Below are 12,454 nucleotides of genomic sequence, written 5' to 3'. Positions count from 1 at the left end.
GAAACAACAAAGCTCACAACATTGTAGGCGTTGGATTTGTGAGATTCAAGCTCCATGATGAGTCAATAAGGTTGTTGAATGAAGTCAGATATGTTCTTGAGTTGAAGAGAAATTTGATTTCTCTTGGTGAATTTTACAAGAAAGAATATGTTTTCTAAGGAGAGAAAAGTATCCTAAGAGTCAATAAGGAGTTGAAGGAAGTCTTGAGAGGCGTGAAGAAACAAGGCTTGTATACCCTTGAGGCTGAAGTTGTAAGTGGTTCGACAAATGTTGCATCCACGAAAACTTTGTCGAAGACATAAATTTGGCACATTAGATTGGGCCATGTCAGTGAAAGGGGTCTGGTCTAATTAGGAAAACAAAATCTGCTTGGTGGAGACAAAGTCGAAAAGCGGAAGTTTTGTGAACCATGTGTACTTAGAAAATCTTGCAGAATGAAGCTCAACAAAGGAAAAAAAAGAACACATGGATCCCTTGATTACATCCATGCCGATCTTTGGGGCCCTGCAAAGTGTCTATCACATTCAGGAGCGAGGTATTATCTATCCATAGTAGATGATTATTCCATAAAATTATGGGTATTAATCCAGAATACTAAGTATGATAATTTTGAGAATTTCAAAATTTGGAAGACTTTGGTCAAAAATTAAACTAGCAGAAATGTCAAGAGGTTGAGAACCGATAATGGCCTTGAATTTTGCAATGAGGCGTTCGACAGTTTTTATGCTACCTCTGGTACTGTAAGACACATATCTACTGTTGGTACTCCTCAGCAAAATGGTTTGGTTGAAAGGTTTAATCGGACTATTTTGGAGAGAGTTAGATGCATGTTGACTAGTGCTGGGTTAAAGAAGGTGTTTTAAGATAAGGTTGTTTTGACAGCAAGATATATGATAAAAAGATGTCCTTCGACTGCGTTAGATATGAAGACACCTAAAGAAGTTTGGTCGGGACATCCACCAGATCTCGACAAACTAATAGTATTTGGCCGCGTAGCCTATGCTTACATTAGGCAAAACAAGGTCGAACCTAGAGCTCTGAAATGCATGTTCATGGGATACCTTGAAGGGGTCAAAGTTTATAGGCTATGGTGCCTAGAGCCAGGTCATAAGAAGCGTATCACCAATCGAGATGTAGTTTTCAATGAAGCTGAAATGGCTTTTAAGAAAACTAATGATGTTGTTCGAAGTGCAGAAATATCTGACGAAGAGCTGGAACAGGTGGAGATTCCTGTTGAGGTAGAGCATGTTGATATTGAATTGCATATCCTAAATGAAGTTGAAGAATAAGCAGAAGATGCTGAGGAAGTTAAGGAAACTGTCGATGACTACCTATTGTCAAGAGATAGGTCAAGAAGAGTCATCAAGCCACCTTAGAGACTTGGGTATGCAGATCTTATAGCGTATGCCTTAATCTCTGCAGGTGAGGTTTTAGACAAAGAACCTATAGACTATAAGAAAGATATGAGGAGTCAAAATAAGACGTAATGGCTGAAGGCCATGGATGATGAGATGAAATCTCTTCATGATAATCACACTTGGGAATTAATCAAGAAACCTGCTGGAGAAAGGTTAGTCCGTTGTAAATGAATTTTCAAAGTTAAAGAAGGAATCGAAGGAGTGGCATCAAAGAGATACAAGGCAAGATTGGTCCCAAGGGGTTTCACTCAGAAAGAAGGTGTCGACTTCAATGATGTGTTCTCTCCTATCGTGAAGCATAGGTCCATTTGAATGTTGCTTGCCATGGTGGTACAATTTGATCTTGAACTGGAACAGATGGATGTGAAGAATACATTCTTGTATGGTGATCTAGATGAAACGATCCTGATGAGGCAACCTGAAGGGTATGTCGAAAAGGGGAAGGAAAATTATATGTTCAAACTAAACAAATCTTTATATGGACTGAAACAATCTCCTCGATAGTGGAATAGGAGATTCAACAAGTTCATGGCACACATAAGTTTCGTTAAAAGCCAGTTCGACCACTGTGTTTACCTCTGATTTCTACCTGGTAATTCATTTGTTATTTTGTTGCTTTTTGTGGATGATATTCTCATAGCAAGCAACAATGTCGAAGATGTGATGAGGGTGAAGGTTGAACTCAATAAAGAGTTAGATATGAAGGATTTGGGAGCTGCATCCAGGATGCTTGGGATTGACATTCGAAGAGATTGAAAGCATTTAAAATTATGCTTATCTCAAGAGGCATATCTATGAAAGATTCTCGAAAAATTTGGTATGTTGAATTCAAAGCCTATTATGACTCCGACAAACCCTCTATTCAAGCTAAGTATAGATCAATGTCCCATTACTGATGTTAAAAGAGCTTATATGAATAGCATTCCATATGCTAATATAGTAGGTTCTTTGATGTATGTTATGGTCTGTACTAGACCCGACATAGCATATGCAATAAGTCTTATAAGCAGGTACATGGCAAATCCTGGAAAGAGACGGTTATTTGTTATTCTTGTAATCTTGATTGAAAGAGAAAGTAAAGAATTGCAGTTATAACCATTCCTTGTTGTTCCTTTTATTTTATCATCTCTTTTAGCATTATGTGTTTCTTGATCACAAAGAAACAAATTACACTTTGTTCATCGAGACATCCTTTTCACAACATCGTTGAACTATGTTCATTAACCAAATGAGCTGAACATGAGCTAAAAACTAAGTTCGTTAACTCAATGAGCTGAATTTGAACTATACATAGTTCGACTCGTTAGGTTCATGAGTCAACTCGATCATATAAGAAATTGATTATAATGTCTTTAAGACTATGTTTAAAGATTCGCTTTAAATCTTATCCCTATATTTTCTTTAAATTGATAACTGATATTCTCAAGTGAGTAAAATATTTTTAAAAATTATTATACAAAAAAATCAACATTGAATAAATTTCAATCTTATAACTTTTATTTTATTTTTATATTTTTTATTTAAAAATTATTAATTTAAAATGTCAAATATATAAAAAAATACTTTAAAAATGACTTTTAAGTCCGCGAAGCAAGCAAGCTGAATCTAACGAGTTGAACTGAGTTGTTCGTGAACTTTTAACGAGTCGAGTTAGAATTGAAAAAAAAATCATGACAAACTCAAACCGATATTTGAGTTGAACCAATTCTTAACGAGTTGAGGCGAACTGAGACAAGTTCGACCCGACTCATTTTTAGTCATATTCTTAGCTAAATTTTCACACTTCGACAAAACATTGCTAGTCTAAAAACCAAATATAAATTCATTATCAATCAAATCTATATTTTTTAAAATTTTACAAAGCATAAAAGATATTTTTAATATTTGAGATTCATGAAAAAATATCTAATGACGATATTTGGATTTTTATTTGATTAAAAGATATGATATTTATTTTCCTATGTGTAGTTAAAACTTGCTCTAGTGTACAAAATAATGGTAGTATACACGTGAAAGCTAATTGACTCCTAACAAAAGAGCGGCCGTGAAAAATAGAGACAGGAGGAAAAATAAATTCTTTCAAATTGATTGATGCTCAAATAAATGTAAGCGAGGCAATAATTTTGGGGTCTTTTGGTTCCTTCCCTTTATGTCAGCCTGGGTTTTTGTCTTTAGGAGAATGTGTGTTTATACTTATAATCTTACAATTAGAGGTGTAGAGGCATTACTCTACACCACTGCAAAATAACATATTAATGAAAATTTTAGTTGAAAATGCATATTAAAAATTAAGAATTTATTTAAGAAAACCACCAAAGTCAAAAAGAATAAATATTATAAATAATTACTTTATTACAAAATTTATTAGAAAAGTATTGTTAGTTTTTACTAAAAAAAAGTTTAACTTTTAACAAATGAATTTAATGGAACAATCTAATTTCGAATTAAGTTCTATTAAATTCTTGCAGGATAGATTATGTTTTGAATAAATTGTAGGGCTTACGAGATAAGATAAGAGAAATAGAAATGCAATAAAGAATAACAGAAATTGAAAAACCAAACGAGTATATATAGAATTGGCCTCTAGATATACCTATATATTCGAATGAATTTGGCTATGTCTTGATACTACTTCTAGTGTAGACCTTTTTGGACTTTGTTTGTTCGAACCTTGTTCATCAAGAATTTCAACACAGTTGCAATCAGTAAGGGGAGAAATGGATTGAGTTCATAATTCAACAGACTAGAAATAGAAGCATTCAGACAATTTATTAATCACATACTTACCATTACTGGGGAAGAATTTCACGTGGTTAAGTTCCGATGGGCTGACAATGATTAGAATCGATCCAAATTTGGATGGTTTACAATTTAAACAACCACCACTGAAGCAAGACGTTTGATTGAAAGAGTGTGGTTGGGAATATATTCATGGATGGAAATTATAATTTTTGATATATTGTATAATTAGATTTTTTGATGTTTCAGTATTTTGGAGTTTGATAATTGGAAGTGGTGTGGTAATACTAATATCAATACTTTATGTAGCAGGGGGAGGTTTGTATCAGTTGGTCTAGTTGGTGGCAAGTATATGAGGATGGTTAAGACTTTGATTTATTGGAAGGCTCATGCTTTTTTCATAGATCACTAAATAAGATATAGAAATTGGAATGATAAACAACAAGGCTACATTGCACTTAATTTTTCTCTTTTTACTTTCATGATTATGTGGATCATATTTCACCTAGGATACGGTGATGGGGCATTCAACGCTGAAGATAGATTTTGGCATGGATTTGGAGAAGTGATGGCATGGGAACAGCATTTAGACAAGTATGGATTGCAGTTTGCAAGCCTTTGTAATAGTTTCTAAGCTTTGCTGCTAATTATTCCAAACTTTAGGACCCTTTTGGTCATCATAATATTATAAGGTTTCTTGTTGGTCACCTTGTTTTTGAAACAGCTGAAGAACCAAAGAGGGCTAAATAGTAAATAGCTTTCAATCAATTACAATGTTCACTGCCACATGTTAGCTGATCCGTAAGAAATGAATAACAGAAAGGGAAATTCATTTGCAACAAAGTAATGTGTCAACTTTGTTCTAACAGAATGCACAGTAAAAGCAACTAGTACAAAATGCTATGACAAGTTAAAGAAAACATGATCCCTTACTGGGTCTCTCATAACCATCCAACTATTTGGGCGGTTTTCTAATTCTTGGGCCTAAACTTTTCGTGGGCTTCTCAGCAGTGTTAGATGGCCCTGGATGGCTGGATCCATTACTTTCTGCACCTCCTATCCACGGCTGGCTTCTGGACAAACATTATCGTTTATGAGGGGAAAAGCATGAGAGAATGGAGTGTTGTCCTCCCAAGTCGACTCAAGTGCGGGTAAGTCAGTCCAATGGATCAGCACCTGGTCTTAGTGGCGGATCCAGAGATTTTTTCTAATGGAGGCGAAAAATAATAGAGTAAAATTTTCAATTCAAAAAATAAGAGTTTTAATATTATAATTTTAAAATATAAAGTTTAAATTTATCAATACTGATTGTAAAATTACTACAAATGTTACTTTAATTAGTAAACAAATTTTGAAATAAACAACATAAATAAGTATATATCTGTTACTATTTGAAAAAGAGAAGAGAGTAATTACTAAAAAAAAAATGTGAAAATATAAAAATTAAAAAAGTAAAATATAAATTAAATAATATTAAGAACATTCTCTTTGACACATAAATTTTAATAAACTCTCTTTTATTAGTTAAATTTTATATGAAATTCATCATATAATTTGAATCTCGTATAAATTAAGAGGAGCCCCATAACTTATAATAAATAAAAAATATGTTTCGTTAGATAGTAATGAAAAAATAGCAAATATAAGATTTTGTTTTACAAATTATAAAGAAAAATAAATTAATAAAATTTTATAAAATAAAAAAGATTTAGACAGTAGGATAGGATTTAATAGTGGCATAACAAATAGTGTGAGAGAGTGGAAAAAACATAGAAAATTTGTGAGGGCAAACTTCTCCAAACTTTGTATAGAGAAAAAAAATTAGCATTATCAAAATAAGATAAAACTAGTTGGTGGGGGGCTTAAGCCCCTTTTGGTTGTATTTGCATCCGCCCCTGCCTGGTCTCATGGGCCTTTAAAGGTATGCAGTTAGCGTATTCCCAGTACTTTTAGAGGCTAAAGGGGAATTAGGGTGCCCGTAACAGTGCATCAAGGGCTGAAATTATGAAAGGTGGTTGTCCTTTGAAAGACTTCCATTTTGAAACATCAAAATCTGGATGAATACGAGCATTTGGAAGCAAAGCAAGTCCATATGCAACCATTCCAACGCGTTTTGTGATCTGATATGGACACAAAAATTACTTAGACAACTTATTAGATTTATGGGCTCTAACTGTAATTCCATAATAAACTCACGATATATCTTGTTCTCTTTCTTGTGAAAGCATTTGCTTAAGATAATGAAATTTTGGAACATATATCTGGGATGGATTGCAAGTGCAGAAAAAATTCTCATGTTTGAAACAAATAACTTATCAGAAGTTGGATATATACAATCCATTGAACTTAAAAAAAATACGCATAAAAATAACTCTTTCGGATGAATTGCATTTGTCAAAATCTAGATTTGTTGTAAATAATGTATTTTAATATTCTGTGTAAACAATGTAATTTTTAAAATAAAAAATTCCCCCCTCAATTTTTAATAGAAACCGAGAGGTATTTTATTGTATTTTTAGCTCGGTTTTAGTCATAAACGAGGGGAAATATAAGCGTGTTTATTGAGTTTTTTCAACATCCTTAAACAATTTTTTGACGTCCATTTAATGAGTATCAACGCTTAAAAAAATTGTTATTAGTGATTTGCATGAAACCTAAAAGACATCCATTATAAAAGCATTCTGAATATCGAAAATTGATAATGAAAATTTTGAAACTCAAAGAAGCAGAAAAAGTTATTCTCTATGATAGATTGCAAGAGCAGAAAATTATTTATGTTCAAGATTTCTTTTTTTAAATAATCATATTACTGAATATTTATTTTATTTATCAAACTCCTTTTTATTATATATCGGAAACAAATGCAAACAATATTCAACATTTGATCTTCCCCAAGATTCAATGATTCGAAGTTTCAGCATGTGATTTTCACTAACACTGCCAACGATGAATCAAATTCAAAATTCGTTAGATATTTTTCCTTTAATATTATGTGTAAACAATGTAATATTATGTGTAAATAATGTATTTTGTAAACAAATTAATTTATTAATATTCTGTGTAAACAATGTAATTTGTATTTTAAAAAAAATATTTCCCCCTCAGTTTTGATCATAAACCGAGAGGTGTGTGGCGCTAGTTTTGAATTTATAAAAAAGTTATTGATGGGGGTCGAACCAATGACCATTTCAACTATCCCCTCGATTATTCTAAAACCAAGGGGTAAAAGTGACAAGTTTTTATGACGTCATTTGTTACCTCGCCTCTGTAACTGAGGTTAAATCAACTTCGACTTCGAGGTTAAATCCCTTTTTTGTAGTAGAGTGTAGTGATATGTTAAGACATACAGGCTTTGAATCCCAGCACCAACAATTTTCCTTTTTTTTTTGTTACAAAAGTGGCGTTATATTAAAATTAAAATACCTTTCACCATGGTCTATAATAGCAACCGTTGTGAAATATACATACATGTTATCACAGTCGTTTATAACAACCATGGTTAAAAGTATAACATATATTTAAGAGAAAGTTTGCTCATTCAAGATAGAACACAATTGTCTCTCTCAAAACGAAACCCTAACACTCTCTCACGCCTTATCCTAACTCCACGAACGGTTGCATACGACCTCTTCACAAAGTTGTAATATATCTTCATCATCTCTTGTGGATTAAGGAAAGGTGTTACACGAAACTCATTTCTTTCACTTCTTCACATTTTAGGTACGTGTGAGACGTTTCCACATTTTATGTTGTTGTTGATTTTTTTTATATATGTTGTATGTTGTTGTTAATGTATATTATTATTGATAAAAGTTGTATGTTATTGTTGATAAAAATTGTGTGTTGTATATTGTTTAAGGTATGTTGTTGATGATTTTGTTTTTTTTTTTATATATGTTGTATATTGTATAAGGTATGTTGTTGATAATAAAATTTGTATGTTGTATGTTGTTTAAGGAATGTTGTTGTTGATAAAAGTTGTATGTTGTTGATGATTTTTTTGTTAATATATGTTGTATGTTGTTAACAAAAGAAAGAAAGAAAGAAAGAAAGAAAGAAAGAAAGGAAGAAAGAAAGAAAGAAAGAAAGAAGAAGAAGAAGAAGAAGAAGAAGAAGAAGAAGAAGAAGAAAGATGTGTGCCCCTTCCCACATCGATAACAACCACACCATCATCACCCATTACAACCTAGCCGAGCTTCCTACCAAACCACCGTGCCTTCACCATACGCATCACCACTCGAACCACTTTTTTTTCCTCCTTTCCATTTCAAACTGCTCTTCTAATTTCAGTAAGTTTTTTTATTAATTTTTATTTGGGGAAGAAAAAAAGAGGCATGATTTTGTTTGTTTAAGAGAGTAAGAAAAAGTGTGTTTGCTTGACACTGAGAGAGAGAGAGAGAGAGAGATTTTGTCTATTTTTCTTAACAATGTTCATTTTCCTAACTTAGGGTTTAGTGTTTTATTTGGGCTTTAGGCCCAATACCATTCCATGATATTTTGTTTAGGGAAATGTTTATTTCACCCTTATATGAGCATATGACACTCTTAAAAATCTGATTTTCCCTTCAACCATCCTGGAATGCATCTTGGGACGCATCTAAAACCACGCGAATGCCCTCTATTGTGAGTGTCACCCCTTATTTTAATAAAAAAATTAGTCCAAAAATGCATCTCTAGAATATTCTAAAAATGCATCTTTGGAATATTCTATAAATAAATCACCCTTATTTTTACTTATGGGATTAGAGATCACAAATTAGTGTAACATGTGTTTCGTACTACGTACTTGAGTGAATTGATAAAGTAAAATCCAAACACCTACTATATCAACTTGTTGAATTTTATATTTTGTGTTTCGGTAAACATTGTTTCTCTTTGTTGTGAGGGAATAGAAAATTTATTGTAAACATAATTATAATTAAACTAATTGACTAATAATTAGTAAAGTTTATGCATATCTCCCAAAGGTGTGATTTAATAAGTAATGTTTAAACATATTTCAACAATTATTCAAGTTGATTGTGTCGAAACTCTACATAAAGAAGGAAACAAAGTGGCTCAAAATGAAGTGGATCAGAAAACATACATATGACAAGTCCATCTTTAGAATATTCCAAACATGCATTTATGGACTAATGTTTTCAAAAAATAAGGCTAATTCACCAATTAACTCTGATGAATATGTAAAAAAATGTGTGTTTGGAGATACATCTCCGGATGGTATGGGTATTTGTGAGATTTTAAGGTGGTGTGGGAGAAGGCATAAGGGTGGAATGATCATGTCATACAACTTGTTTGTTCTAGCGCTTGTCTTCCTTTAAGATATTACAACTCGATTTGTGTTAAATCCTTTCTTTTATAAACAAAAATTTGATTAAAAAAGGTTTAAGTGGATGTTAATCCCTTTTATCATCACATTATTGGACACAAGTCGTACCACTTGCTTGATCTAACATTTGTCCTCTACCTAGAAACAATAGCAACCAACCAACGAATAATGTTTTATCTACTCTAACGCGATAAACAAACAATATTTTTCCACTTTTTCGCGATCAAAACATTTTTTCTTTAAAATCAAGCAACGCACAAAATTTTTCTACTAAGAACTACGTAGCTTTGAATTCTCTATTGCATTGGAATATACATAGGAGCAAGGGTCAAATCTTGTCAAGCACATTAATAATAAAACCACCCCCTCCCTTTTTTCCTTGTAAATAGGTCAAACTTTTTGCTTAATGATTAGGAGAAAATTTATATAATATGGTTAACAATATTCTTTTGCAAAATTAACTAGAGGTACCCGTTTTCTTAAACGGACGTCGTAGGGTGCTAATACCTTTCCTACGCAAAAACGAATTCCAAACCTAAATTTGGTTCTGAAGACCATCGTTTTATTCTTCAAGGGTTTGATCAATTTTTTCCCTTTCCAAATAAACTTTGGTGGAGACTTCATTGATTTCCAACATGCATTAAATATTTTTCGCATCGCAACATGACCATATAGAGGAAGAAATGCAGTCATTAACTAACTTATATATCCATTAAGGAATTTAGCTTTAAGGCTCAAAGCACATTGTTGATTAGATAAGATCATGTACAATATAATTTCATTTGACTTGCTTCATTTAATTTGGATATTTGTCTTAATCCCAATAGACATTCTTCTATTGGAGCACAAACTTTACTCCAAGATATGGTGACAAGTTTCCTAGTTTTAATGCAATTTGTCCATATAAAGTTTCTAATCTACATGTTCATTTTTTTATAAGATTCTTAGTCCAAAAGTAAATCTTAAAAATGTAAAATTAGATGATAGATTTCAAAAGACGGGTTTTATATATCATGGAGAAGACATGTTTGTTCTAAGAAAATAACTTAACTTTAGTTTTATCAACTATGGGTTATAGATGAATTTATTTAGTCTTACCTTCAAAAATAGGGACACAAATATAATTAAAAGGGAGAGAAGCATTAGTGAAACTAAAGATAATGGTAATCGTGTGAATCCTGAAGCATTAGAGAGAGAGAGAGAGAGAGAGAGAGAGAGATAAAGAAGAGAGGGCGAAAACTAAATGCAAACAAAAAGAGAGTCAAAAGGGCAAAGCTAGTGCCAAGGACGCAAAATAAAGCAAACAAATAGAAAACTAGGCAAATAGAGCTTAACAAAAAAACTGAAAGCACAAAAATAAGAAGCTAAAAGGGATGTACATCAATAGAATAAAGTGAAATACCACCAATAGAAGTCTGGATAGAGCTCGAACCTCCATACACACCATCAGAAGATCAACACCACAAGCATCACCAAAAGCCTCTAGACACCTCTAGGATAGGTCAGAACTCTTTATCCGCTATTTGTTCATGCATTAGATATGGTTCTAAAGTGAATCAGAGGAAGAGGGTGATTCAAGGATGACTTGTTAAGAAACCAGTGTCAAGCCAAACAAAAAATTCTTATCCTTCACCTCTTTCACAATTGTTGACGAACTAGGAAAAAACTTATCATTACGAACATACAAAATGGACCAAACCACATCATGAAAAATCATAATAAAACCACCCATCAAATTAGCCTTAGTTCCTAAAGAAATGAAAAACTCAAACACTCATAAGTCCACTAGGAATAGCAATTTACACCCCCTAACCACGTGAAAATTCTATACTAGACATTGGAGGCTAAAATACAGGTAACAAACATATAAGAGGCAGACTCTGTCAGGTTCCCACACAAGACACACCAAATACCCTCTAGTTTGATAATGATATTTCACTTGAACAAGTTTTCTCTAGACGACAACCTATCTAGAAGGAGTTGCCAAGAAAACACCACCACCTTAGAGGGAGCCTAACTCTCCTAGACCAAAGGGAGAAAAAGATAAACAATGGTTGGATAAGTCTCGGAGAAGGAGCGTCTGCCTAGTTGAACTCGATAGGCAGATGCCATAGAGAAACAAATCATATTTAGAATGTTTCCAGAACCATCTATCACCCTACTTACTAAAGAGAAACTCTTGGAGAATTGAGAAGAACTCAAAGACCGAAGGTTCTTCATAGAAAAAGAATAATATCTTCTATCTAAGATCCCAAGAAATTCTCCCATCTTCCCACCTCTCAATCTCATATTCTTGAAATTGGGAGATGAAGAAAACTATTAGAAACCTAACCTTGAAGGGCATACTTTCTATCCAAGGGTCACCCCAAAAAGAATTTGAAAGACCCGACCCTACCTTTTTGGCCAATCCAGCCTAAAACCAATTTGGAGGGTCGTTTTTTAGGTCAAAGAAGAGACAGTCCTTTCCACCATAAAAAAATAGAACGAACCTTTAAAGACCACCCCACACCATGAGGCGACAAGGGAGACCCTAATCCTAGCCGAACGAATATCAAACTGAAGACTAGAAGCCCCTGACAGAAGATGTCATCTCCACTTGGCTAATAGGGCATAATTAATCAGTTGAAGATCTATAAGAGGATAATGAATCCCACATATTTGCCATTAATAACGAGAGAGCTTAGAAAGACATTAAAACAAATTTTAAAATTAACTTATCATGTTATATTATTTCATCAAATAGCAACACTAGTACAAAAATGTTAATTTACACCCGTTTTTTATTAAATTTACACCCATTATTTTTAATAAAAATCGGGTGTATATCCACAGGGTGAGAAATGTCTAACAAATTTACATCCGTTATTTTTAACAAAAATCGGGTGTAATTGGGCGTAATTACGTTTTTAATTACACCCTGTTTTAATAAAAATCGGGTGTAATTGGGCGTAATTACGTTTTTAATTAC

Source organism: Vicia villosa, linkage group LG5 (genome assembly GCF_029867415.1).
Source record: "Vicia villosa cultivar HV-30 ecotype Madison, WI linkage group LG5, Vvil1.0, whole genome shotgun sequence".
In the NCBI taxonomy this organism is placed as follows: Eukaryota; Viridiplantae; Streptophyta; class Magnoliopsida; order Fabales; family Fabaceae; genus Vicia; species Vicia villosa.
This window is presented reverse-complemented; position numbering follows the sequence as displayed.